This window comes from Argopecten irradians, unplaced genomic scaffold (genome assembly GCF_041381155.1).
Source record: "Argopecten irradians isolate NY unplaced genomic scaffold, Ai_NY scaffold_0729, whole genome shotgun sequence".
In the NCBI taxonomy this organism is placed as follows: Eukaryota; Metazoa; Mollusca; class Bivalvia; order Pectinida; family Pectinidae; genus Argopecten; species Argopecten irradians.
In genome coordinates this window covers 735-14,273 of record NW_027188196.1, presented here as the reverse complement: position 1 = coordinate 14,273, position 13,539 = coordinate 735, and the positions used below count along the sequence as shown (strand labels likewise).

The 13,539-nt window shown below is 35.5% G+C and overlaps 1 pseudogene; it reads right to left on the bottom strand.

The window, feature by feature from the left end:
* Nucleotides 1-598: 598 nt before the first annotated feature.
* Nucleotides 599-13,267, bottom strand: LOC138313544 (glutamate receptor 1-like; annotated as a pseudogene).
* Nucleotides 13,268-13,539: the final 272 nt, after the last annotated feature.

Below are 13,539 nucleotides of genomic sequence, written 5' to 3'. Positions count from 1 at the left end.
GTCATAATTTTATTCACTGATTTAAATTCACTGAATGTACATTGTTTTTTTTAAATATATGTGAATATGAATAAAAGTGATAAACTGTTACATGTACCAAATGGTAGCATAGTGAAACCTGCATTAGCGACCACATCTGTATAATGACAACCTGCTTATTATGACCACTGTCTTAGGATCCGTAATGGTCATTTAGAACACAATTCACCTGACTGTGTAGAAAGACCACTTGGCAATAGAAGCCACTTTACTATTTCCCTTGGTTGGCCTTCTTTTATAGACAGGTTTGATTATATTCTGAAATATTCAGTCGCCTAGTGGGCGACATTTCATTTATATGTCCCTCCAAATTGCATTCATATCACCTTCATATATCTTACATTTGGTAACATTTTTTGCAGGTATAATACAACATGTAATTACTACACAAATATTCGACTATGTGTTATGTACATATACAATTTTTCCCATCAGAACTCAAACGTCACGATGACTTGTCTAAAACTATGTACATTCAACTATACAACTCATGAACTGATACAGTTTCTATCCATTCAGGGGCGTTTGAAGACACATACATATACGTGTGTTCGAAATAATACGTTCGCGTATATATATAGGGCAATTTTTGTATATGTTCGCGTATATATATAGGGCAATTTTTGTACAGTTGAATAAAACGAACAGCTAATGGACACATCGAAGGTTTATTGAATTTGGGAAGGCTTTTACATTAATAATATATGTTTTTGATTTTCGACAATAATGATTGTATACATATTGTACTGTAAACTATTTTTGATTTCGCGAATTTCGTAGTGGTGAAGGTAAATTCTCGCGTTAGCCTCCCCGAAATAATGGTTACCTCAGTTACAATAATGCATATTGAAAAGTATTTAAATACGATCAACTTATCCACGATTCGAAAAGGAAATCGCCAAATTTAGTTAGAAAAAAGTGATTTACGGTACCTCTGTGTTCTTATACATGCGCATTTACACGTACAGCAAGCATACTTAGACGTGATGGGACAGATGTTTTGTTCACACCTTAGATGATGGCATTTTTAAGGACACTTTGGTTGACACTAGGATTTCACTTGATATGCCTGACACGTACATTGGTACGATCTATTAATTCGTCTTATTTTAACACCAAACTAAGGATGAATATTAGCGTGCGAAATGAAAGATGAATATGCAATGTTATATAGATGAATATATGATACGACAATGAATAGCAAACATATCTTACTCCCATATATATTGTAATTATGTAAGTTGAACTAAAGTAGAATGCACCACGATTACAATAGTACAGAAACAATGCTAAATACAATGGACAATAAACTGGATATCTCAACATACCAAGCATTATCGCCGTAGTAAATAAATTGTAGTTTTGTAACAACATCAACTAACTTATATTAATGAGCAATGGCACTGATACAGTTCCATGTCCTTAATGATTACATATTCATTTTGTTCCCATTCGTCAAACCCTTGGACAAGATTGACACCCCTCATTTCTAAGTTTATAGGCTACACATACCCCAGTAATTTATTTTACTTTAGGGAACAATTGGAACAGTATTCATATAAGTTGCGAACAACGCATAACTCATTTTGTTATTTTTCCGAAAAAAACCGATATTTTTTTCATCGACTCCAAAGCATTAGGCTCTATATGTTTTGGTCGATAAATGGGTGGTCCCAAAACTTATGAATTTGGTTTTAACTCAAATGGACAAACAGAAGCCGATGAATTGACACCATGTTATCGGCTTTGATATAAACCTTTACTTCTAATATTCAATAAATAACGTTCATTGGTAACGGTTCTAATGATTTTTTACCGTAAAATATTGCTTTGTTGTTTATATTATAACATTAGGCGTACTAATTTGACAAATGGTGAATCTTCCGTCAAGTGTTTCCCACATGAATAATAACTGTTTGTGATACGAGTTTCGTCCACCACACCGATATCCTTGTACCACACTCCTTATGATGTTATACATTTTTCATCACTCTATGTATGATATTCCTTTATCACTTTGCGTAATGATGATAGTATTGCCCACATCTTAATACCATTTTTTCACTCTTTGTGACGCATTCCCACTCTTTGTGATGTATGTACATCACGGTTCTGCCGCAGCAATTGGTGCTTTGTCGCTTTCGCCGTTGTCTGTCGTCTCTGATTGGCCACGGCCGTTTGCATCTGTCATACGCACAGGCTCCGGGGTTGCACCTGCCTTCTGCAAACACGTCAAATAAAACAGTTATTGGTTAAAAATACTGGCCTAAAATAAGCCCGCATTAACGATCGCAAAATTATCCGATTCAAAAATTGCATTTGAGAAAAATTATTTTCGTTTTCAAGGAAAATCCTATCACTTTCTTCAAAACGATGTCAGATATCTCAGGGGAAAATATAAACCATTTAAAAGCAAATGATAGCTTTATTTCAACACCAAAACGTTTAACCGAATTATCAACATTCAATTTATTAAGTGACCAGTGTGGATGCTTTTGTATAAGGAGATATTGCATAATACATGAGATTTTTTATGCGTGACAGAAGTCACTAATGTGGTTGATAAAATTGAATATTTGTTTTAATCGATTTCGTCTGAGATGCAAACTATATAGTCAGTATATCCTACCTTTTTCCTGTATCTGTGAACCAAAATTTCCACAACTAGGAGAATAGCTCCAACCAACAGTCCAAATAAGAGAACCACGAAGGCAAGCGACAGATCTCCTATAGAGAGAGGTTGCGCCGAAATCTTGGCAGTCTCTTGCCGACTGATATAGTCGTCCAGATTTGTCCGTCCACATTTTCCACCTGTGAACCATTTATTGTATAGCATGTACATGGTGCCATCTTCTCTTAACTGTCTGATAGCCTCCGACAGCTCGTTGCATAAACCTGCCCTTGCCTTGTTACACGCAAATCCAGCCTGACTTGGACTTATCGTTTCATCCGACAACCATCAAATCGCAGTTCGTTGAGGCTATGTAGTCTGCTGTCGTGCTCTCAACAATGGCAGCATATCCTTTTGATTCTCGTATTCTCTTAACGGCCTTCGCTTGTATGCTTGAAATTATTGTCCCCGAAGGTCCATGAAAGCCAGCATTCTGTGGAATACTGGGTCATTGGAATCTCGCAAATTGTTGAGCAGATGGACATTCTGCATAGCCCCGTAAGGTGTGATTGTTTTGTAAGGCCATTTCGTGGAATGTTTTGAATGGAACGACAGTCTTGCCTGTACGGTTGGCGAGCAACATGGCTGTTAGGTTAGCGGTGTAGGCAATGATCATTAAGAAGACGAAGCTAAACCACATACAGGTAAATAATTCTTCCTGCCGGTGACCTCGGTACTTCCTTGTATCCTACAGACAAGAAAACAAATAGGTTTTGAAATAGTTTAAAAATCAATCAGACAAGCAAACAAACAAATATATATATGAAAGTTTTTAATTTCATCTCAGTGTTCAATGAACGAAGGAAGTGAATTATTGTAAGTTAAATTTTAATTTGAAGACTAGAATCGTTGTTAATTTTAGTTTCCTAGCCGATTATGTAGCAAAAGTATCCATACGTGAAAAGCGTCTTAGCTTCAAAGATAGAAACAAAACAACTAAAATATGATTGGTACAATGGAGAAATCTGTGCCGAATCTCATTACAAATAGAAAGAGCATTTCCTAATCAATAATTATATCGTAAATTCTATAATGAGGTACTTTTTACAAGACTGAGATACCACAAAACACAACGGCTGAGATTGACAGAATAGCATGCACAATACATCAATTTAGGAAGGTTTGAATACCATGATACTTTCGTTATATTGTATTTTAAATATTTATTTCCAATCAAAAAGGTCTTGTTAATTACCTTGCCAGGTTAAGTGTGCCTATGAACTAATAGAAAAATGCGTTATTTTGGAGCGAAACTATCTCTTGAGAACGTAGGGTCTTGATCGGCGGGCAACCTGACCCCACTCAGACGGGCTGAACTTGTTGATGATGACAAAGACGAAAGCCCATCACCCACGAGATTACTACTCACCAGAATCCACACAGGGAGGGAATAGGGCTCCGAACAAAAGCTATGGAATAGAAAACAAATGTGATTATTAGCTCTTACGAGAAATCGCTTTAGTCTTAACGAAGCTAAAATTACTACAGATAAACAGAAATGCAGATTGAGCAGGAAGAAAATATGCCCAATGCTAAGATTACTACCGCCGCCATTTACACAGGAAGAAAATAGGGTTATGGGATATATAATAGAAAAATAGTTGTAGATTGTTTAGTTTTGTTTCAGAAGCAATCAAGGAAAACAACTAACGTTTGTATACAATGAACTTTTTATGTTAACCGATACTTCAGGGCATTCTTAATAATTCTGTATGAATGGAGTCTTTGCTTCGTGTGTATTAGGATTTACCTTGAGGGGATCGCTGTGAACGACTGGCTTTTTGATAAGAATTCTGTGTCCAATGTTTAACATGGCATTGGAAAAGTCCACGGCCGACTGTCGCTTCTCAGTAAAGATCATAGGAAGCGCTGCAATATCCGCATCCTGTAGAGCAAGAAATAAAATGTATGGATTAAAAGTATTCAATGGGTATCGCATTTACCGACATGTTTTAATATTACAATATAAATACAATATGTTTAGCTCATCATTAGTGATAGTTTACCAGTAGGGAGGGGAAAGTACAAATAAGGCGAATGCAGTGTGTGTATATATGCCTATGAGTGGATGGGTTCATGGGGTTTGGAGTAATGATAAAGGACCAGGAATCGGTAACCGTTATCTTGAATATCATTCTGGATATGGAAATTTGTAATAACGACCTACCCCTGCAACGAGTTCTCCGATAGCTCCGTCCCAGTTCCCGCCTGTCTCACGGCCATATTTGCCATCTTTGACGTAGGTAAGTGTGTAATTGAAATCGGATATCTTTGACACCTTTTGTAGAAGATCTATCATGAAGCCTTTATGGCTCCCTCCGCTATCACTCTCCATCACCCATGGCTTGTCCTGAAAGTTCATATTAGATTCAAGTCGATTTTACTAACTGTATACAAACTTTCTTTCACCGCTATTAAATTTTGCGAGTTCCATTTCAAAACATGTTCGCGAAAATTGTTGTTCGCGGATATAAAAATTGATTAATAATTCCTATGAATACAAATATTAATTTTCGGCGACAAGCTTTCGCGAATTAAAATCGAACGCGAGTAAAAGTTGTTTTACAGTATACCTATTATGCTTACACCATATTCTTTTGAATTTGAAAACTCAAAAATTGAAAAAAAATGTTAATATTATCCGGTTGATAAACAGTTTGTTACTACACAATTAATGTAGATCATTCTTCATGAATACACTAAACGTGTCGGTTTGTAGTATAACGTTGCTGTCGTATCATTCACATGATCCTTAATGACGTTATTTTATAACACATAACTGCACACATCATAATACAGTGAACCAAATTATTTTCGAATGAGACTAATATTCGCGGGCGATGAAAAATAACGAAAATAAATCCCAGTGAACATTGTCTTATGTCGCGAAAATAAATCCTTTTTGAAAAGCCTTTCTGTGTGAAAACGCAAAATTAAGTCACCGCGAAAAGAAGTTGGTTTACAGTATACCTAAAAAATGAAAGAACACAATGACCGCAGGATAAAATTTCTGCCACAAGGCTTTTCTTGATGTGAGTGGAGTATGGTATACATACTAATAATTTCATATTTCCATATCAATACAAACCCATACTGTATAGTTGTTAAAGGTTTTCACGGATGTAAAATGTCACGTTCTTTGGAACTCTTTGGAAGGGGGGTGGGGGACTTTGTTTTGTGAATCATTTGTATAGCCTTTGGAATCACACACGACATGCTTTGATATGCAAAACAAGTATTTTGATAAACGAGATATTCAATTTGTTAATTTAGATCAACGCAGTATAGCGAAATTAAAAACCCCGCAAATATAAGCAATTATACAGTACTTGATGATCTATAGTGGAAACTTACCTGTAGTGTGATCACTCTGTAGGTCGCTGTCTGTGCCTGTAATTAACAAAGTAAATAATCTTTAAAATATTATAAACAATAAAATTTCATCAATTTAAAAAGTACTGCAAAATTTTTGTTTCATAAAATTGTTTATCATATCAAATTAAAGTAATATCAGAAGTTTATAGTTTCCGTAATCAAAGAACATATGTATATGCCTGTTATACAGTGACCTTGCTCATGTAATCTTTTTGCATATGCCACTGGTATAATATAAGCACGGAATTTCATATTGGCATGGACAATATATTGAGACGTCATGATTTGACGTAAGTAAACACTGGCGCGACTACCAAGGATTTCAGATTCAAGTATGTTATATACAAAAATGACTCCGGAGGTTTACGCATACACAAATTGCGTTTTAGCTTAACCGGGGTTACTGTAGCAATGATGAAAATAGTATCTTAGATATGTGTTTTCCATTCATAAATCATGAAACTTTAGACGGTAAATTTCATTCTGGTTGACATATATAATACAATACTATTTGTAAAAGGGCTGTTAACGATATCAAGATAAGTGTGCGTTCATTAACTCGCTGATTTGAGATTTCACATTCCACTCTGGAGTGGGTATAATACATATACTTCTGGCAAGGAGAAGTGTATTAAAGATGAAGATTTAAAATTAAATTTGCATCACTTCATATTCTGGACACCATAGCAATTAACGTAAAACAATGAAGAAATAAAAACCCTGAAACTACGCACGCAACCAATCATAGTGAGGGACTTTTTTACAGTCCCTCATGGTGTGTCGGTAATTAAACATAAACCAGTGTTGTAATCAAAGAATAAAAATAGTAAATGTGTGTGCTCGTCACGGCGTAGACAGTCACATGCTTTTGTAATCTGAACAGACAGATAAGTTTAAACTTCAGTCGAGGTTGTTCATGAGAAGGTAGCGATATCGCAAATTCAATCTCAGCATAAAATTATACTGGTATTTATTAACAGATATAGAAATGTTGTAACAGAGAGCTAGTGGTTCATCGTAGATGGTTTTTAATGCCTGGGTCTTCTGACAATCTGATGATATAAGCCGTGCTTCGAGGTTATAATTAACTATTCGCGAAAGCGTGTGTCGGAATCCGAAAAATGTATATAACTCAACTAATGGAGAAACGACAGATGCAAAATGAATTCACCGCGTTTTTATACACCTACATGAAACTCTTACAGTTTGAAGGGGACGTTGTGATTAAATGATAAATTACAAATAATAGATAGGACAGTTTCAACCAATATGAAAACAGAACAAAAAAAGTAAGTTACACATATGTATACGAGGCCATCAAGAACCTAACATAGTTTTTTTGTAAACAAGATAGTTCTCAATAAATCATTATAATCCAATTTATTGACTATATTATCTCTTTATAAAATAATTACGGCTTTCACATCATCTAATCCAATTCCGCGCGGTTTATAACCAGCTGAACGTTAGTTTTAATGTTCTAGGAGTGTAAGTGGAGTTCACATTTCTAGAGTATGAATACAATTATAGGAGACTACAAGCATTGCAAGTGAACGAGTAAGACACATAGTATAATTATACGTTATCAACAATCACAGTTGAAATTTATATATGTTTTTCTAATTTTTTTATTTTTTATCTAATACAAATTTGTAAATCGATTACTCAATAACTTAATAATATTAAAATTACTCATAAGTCCTTTTCTGGTCCCTAATTCACACCCATTAAACTAATCAATCAGCCCTATTGATCTCTTAGATTACAAATTATTGATGTTGATGTAAACGTATCTATTACATGAACAATGTACTAAGAAATATCCAAGTAACTTTTTTCAGTTTCCGGTTAATTGTAGATACTGGAACGTTAGTAACCACCGCCAACGTTATAATAAAAGCAGATTTTTCTGTTAGTGATGTTTCAGTATTGATGATTCTTGATGTATATATTATCATAATTACACCAATGTGATATTTTTATAGATGCCCAAACGTTTAATTCGCGTTTGAAATTGAGAAAACCAAGCGTCAAGTTTAGGAACCTTTTTTAGTTTTTTTAAAAATGGAAATTGCCACCAGTCGGATCCTAAAAGTTAACCCGATAGAACCAATTGTATACCAACAAACAATTTTCACACCAGAACAAACCAGTGGTCAGTCACGGTGCACAACTGACCATATAGTTATATGTTATCAAACATGTCCCGATGTGCCTTCAAGAACAGCAATTGTGACGGTTGCTGATGGTTTATACCGATCATTAAACCTAAGTTTACATAAAAACTCTGTAATTGAACAACCGAATTCTGATTGTTACATACCGGATTTACGTTTCCCCTTGTTTGAACGCATAGAGATCCAGACATATTGTGAAGTAGCAAATGCTGATTGATAAATTAAATATTTCAAACAAATGGAGCCATGCCTTAATATTCTTCACACGAAGAACGGATGGTCGATTTTACTTTGACTATGCGGTCTTAGCTAATAACTACTTCTTGAGTTATTGTGAGAAGGGACAACATCGTATATATACTAAAGCAGCCAGGATAAAAAATAAAGTTCACACGCGGCAGGTGTCTAGTTTTTTTAAGTCTGCTAGCAGACACTTGAGATTAGTGGATTCACTGTTCCAGATAGGGTCCCGCATCCAACAATCAGTTGATTAGCTGTAACGCCCATGTTGGAGGTCCAGCCTTGAGAAAGCAAGATTTTGACGAGACCTCCATGCCTGTGCGCGGATAATCCACAGAATCGTAGAATTTATATGCCAATAAGGGACGTGCCGTGCCATCGCTTAATCTAATACCGAGTCGGTTGTGCTAAAGGACAATAAATTGCCATTTTTATAAGATAAGATTCCTTAGTGATATTCAAAGTATTATTGTATACTTGCCAGACAAGTTTAAATGTAACAACGCCGTTTTCAGCGCGAGGTTAGTTTTACTTTTCCATACCAAAAGTTTTTTAAATCAGTTCTGTGCTAACCTGGTGATTGTCTCACCACCCACAAACCTGATAGTGTAATATGTGACTGAATTCCAAACAAAAGAACTGAGTATTTTGGATAATTATACCCGAAAAACAGGGTTACTCTAAGATGTCGAAAACCACAGGGCGACAACACAGTTTCTAGTTACAAATATCAGAACGACCTTAACCCTACTCCCAACATCGTTTACAACTTTATTAATTTTATAACAACAAACAACACGACGACCTACTGTAAAGCAACTGTCTTTCGCGACGTGCGATGTACTTTCGCAAATTTCGCGATCCAAGTAAATTTGCGAAAGTTAATCACCGTGAATTCACAATTTATATCAGTCATTCTTGTTTATGAATTGTTCAGACAATTTTTAAATCCGCGGCGAATGTTTATCTTCGCGTACTTGTTTTGAAATGGACAATCGCGAAATTTGCGAAGGTTCGCAAGTATTTCATTATCTGACTTTAAATACCTGATCGTTTATAATAGCTGGTATCTATAACAACAGGACGCAGTATCATTTATTTCAACAGAAGAACACCAATCTGTATTAAACAAACGTAAATAATTCCTTGCCGGTCAATACAACACGATCGCGACTGCAACGTGTACTATGTTGTTCAAAAGAGAGTGAGAAAATACTTAGACGTTTATTATATGCTGGTGAAATGAATAAAAAGGGTTATTAACCTGTTCTTTTTTCCCTCTTAATAGAGAGAGCATATGAGTGTCTTATGCTGTGGGACCATGACTTCAATTAAATTACCGAGTTCATTAAATTTAAACTAAGACCAGACGGTAATTGTTCAGTATCTTAATTTATAAAGGCAAACACCCAGTTTTGATTAACTATATTTCTAGGACAAACAGGCGCTGTCTAAATGAAATATGATAGCAGTGGATTACATATTAAATTCAAACATCCACACCTAAGGTCGAAAACACGGTCTTTTAAAGAATTTAAATCCCAGCCTGTTCTAGTCAAAATTCTTTTAAGTAACATCCGAATTATTACATACAAATGATATATGATTATAGTACAATAACGATGCCCAGAAGTCTAACTAATTACTAAATAAATACATTCCTGAATTCCGTGATTCTGAGATGACTGACAACAATTTGGGTATTATATTGTCTTCAAAAGTTCTAATAACAGGACAGGGTCCATTTAAGGACGTTGCCAGGTTTAGCTTTGTTAATGGAGGAAAAAGCTGCGAGTACTCGGAGGAGAAAAATCATCGACCAGCGGTCATTACATGACAGCGGCCCAAATGAAATTCTAAGCTCGCGTTTCAGGATGAGGAGGGTTTTGATGTTATATCTCGACTACTTACCACCGACCCCAGGTTAACTCCTAACAATCCATTTCTACACCTGTTTCAGGAAAACAAGCACTACAGGATACAAAGTTGTTAAAAAAAAAGATTCTCTAAAATTTTGATCAAGGAGGCTGTACTACGTGATGTGAAGTGTATATCTTCCACGTTAGTGGAGTTTTATGTTAATCATCTAAATAAAAAGAAATTAAATGCATTGGATAGAAAAACTAGTACTTTATTAAAGGCAGAACGACGAAAAAATAGCCAAAACAAATTAAAACTGCAAACAATATTTAAGTTACCAAATTTTGAGGTCTTACCTTTTGGTTAACCACATTGCGTATTTCAACTGTATAAATTATGTAAAGATTATACAATTCACTGATCGAGAACGCTTACTTGTTTCCCCCACCTACCCCTATCAACATAGGATACAAATTTAAATACATACAATCAACCTACACAACATGTATAAACATCACAAACGTCACAAATATAATGGAGTTGTATGTAATACTGATAAACGGACACTCTGATGGGATTACTTTTGGGTTATGATTCAATGGGATTGGGAAATCACACGGACACGGAACTGAACCTGGTGGGAAAAGTGCCCTTACCAATCCCACGAGAGATATTGTATTATCTTCAGGCGAAAGGTCATTCCTCTCTCTAAAAACAACAGTGGGGGCTTCAGCATCAATTTGACCACATGAGCCTTAGTCATCAGTCAGAATTTATATGTCGGGGGCAGAAACATGATAAATATTTCGTGCTGAAGGTTCTGAGTATATGACACCCATTATGGGCCTACAACATTCCATTTGAGAACAGCCTGAGCCAATGAAGTATGGGAACTAGCACTAGAAACGCCCAGTCAAATGTACAGCCATAGTTTGAAATAAATTTGCAGACTACTTTCATCTGCTCTGAATTAAAAAAAAAACAATAAAAAGGGTTTTGGAAAGTCAAGCATAAACAGAGAGATAGCAAGGTTACATTAAGCCTAATTGGCAAAGGTAAACAAATTAGGAAGACTATGTATCCGATAAAATTCCACAATATTAGTTATTGTCTATCAGAGAAAATAATAAAAACTGAAATATTAACTGATATATTAATTACAATGTTTGGGACAGACAACATTAGAAGGGTTTAAAAATATCTACTTTAGATATGAAATATGATAAATAACTTAACTACAGAGAACGCACACGTTCATGTTTAAGATTCAGCTTCTATAACCTAATTAACATTATCAGGTTTGGTGCATGCTGCATGGGGTATGAACGTTGATCTGATTTATATAGTACAAAGACGGGACCTGCCAACAGATGATATTCCCTTATCAGGGCTGAGGAAAGTGCGGAGGACATTGCCTTGCTGGGAGGGATTGGGAAGTGTGATAAGGGGGGAGTTCGTCTGGGTACAAGATGACCCCTCCCCAATACAGCGCGTGACTCTCCTAGCCACACAATGAACAGATGGGCACTGTCATATAAATCTATACAGACAGCTGTCTGTTTTGTGTCTCCAACTTTTGATGGATATTATATACGAAGTTTTATAAGATTCATGAAGCTTCAATTAAATGTGAATTTCTCATATTTTAGATGAAGATAAAGTTATCATATATCTCTTTCGTTCAATTTTAGAGTATGAATATGAATACATGCATTTTATATTGGAACACATTGTAGTTTTGGGTAGACGTCTACTTAATATACATAACTTAAGAATACTTCTACTTCCTGAACAATTTTTTGATAGGACGAATGTCGTAAATAAAAAATACACAACCCGTTTACTTTTTGGACCATTATCTTCATAAATCGCTAATGGATTATTCTTAGTAGGAAATCGTAAGTTCTATTATATATCCCTAAAACTGTTTTCAATCATTGTTTTGGGGTTTAAGCGCTCGGTTTGGAATCACGCCGTTATCAGTACGATATAACTTCGTCTATCAGTGTCTATTTCGTACGTTTTAGATTATTTCGTACACAGAAGAATGCGTCTGACATATAACAAAATATGTTGAATTGTATTGATGTTGCGTTTGGTCAGATAAAAACAATTAGTATCCTAAACTTTCTTGTAAAATTGTTCAATGGCCCAATCAAGTCCGTGTGTTATGCACATAAGCAGTAAGAAACGTTTGTAAACAAATACAAACTGGCAAACACATCTGTACATATTATTGTTTGATCGAAAGTAACATCTACATTTGATCGAGAGTCTTACAAGCACATCTATTTTGTTTCAGAAATCGAATTGTTGTACGAAAATAATAGTTTGTAAAATAGTTTTTTAAAAGAAATATTTGGCAACTAGTGGAAAACTTTATTTTTACAAATTGTAAAAAGAAAATGCCACTGAAACAATGGAGTTGAAGTGTGTACCTAAACAATTAGATGCACAAACAGCTTTAGTCGCACATAAATACACACCAACAGGTGAACAAACGCCATCGAAAACAAACCAATAAACAAATATGCGCATCGCAATTGTAATATACTAACCTTAGCTGAAATAGACCCTCCGATCACAACAATCAGACACGAAAGCAGCCACATCTTCATCGTGGTGGAAATTAATTCACTATAAATTAAACTCCGTCTGAAGTAGGTATCCGATGTGTAAGTGAGGTGGAATGCGCTGGACGCTGGTGGAGTTGGTGGGTTTTACCGAGATGTAACCTGACACCAAGTCGTTATCTGTGCAACGCGTTAGAACCGGCAACCAATACAGTTTTGGAACGGTTTTCTCCTCTCCGACGAGAGAAGATTGTAATATCCGAAAAATCAGGGCAACAGAACATCACTTGGAACTTGTAAGGATGAAGATGATACGATTTAATTTTGTCGAGCAGCTGAGTCCTGTGTGCAGAGCAGTGGACGCCTGCTGGTACTTGACGCAAGGATTTGATCCTATTTCCTCAGTAAATCTGAAACGATATCACGTGCAGCATATGATCACTGCAACTAGGACTTTTTAAATGTTACTGTAAATATAAGCTGACCATGCGTCCGCGTCAAGGTTAAGAATGAAGGCGTTAAGACGGAATTATCGGGATGGTGTCGGATCCCTGCTATATCTTGTCCAGGAAGGAATATAGATTATATTTTTATTCATATAAGT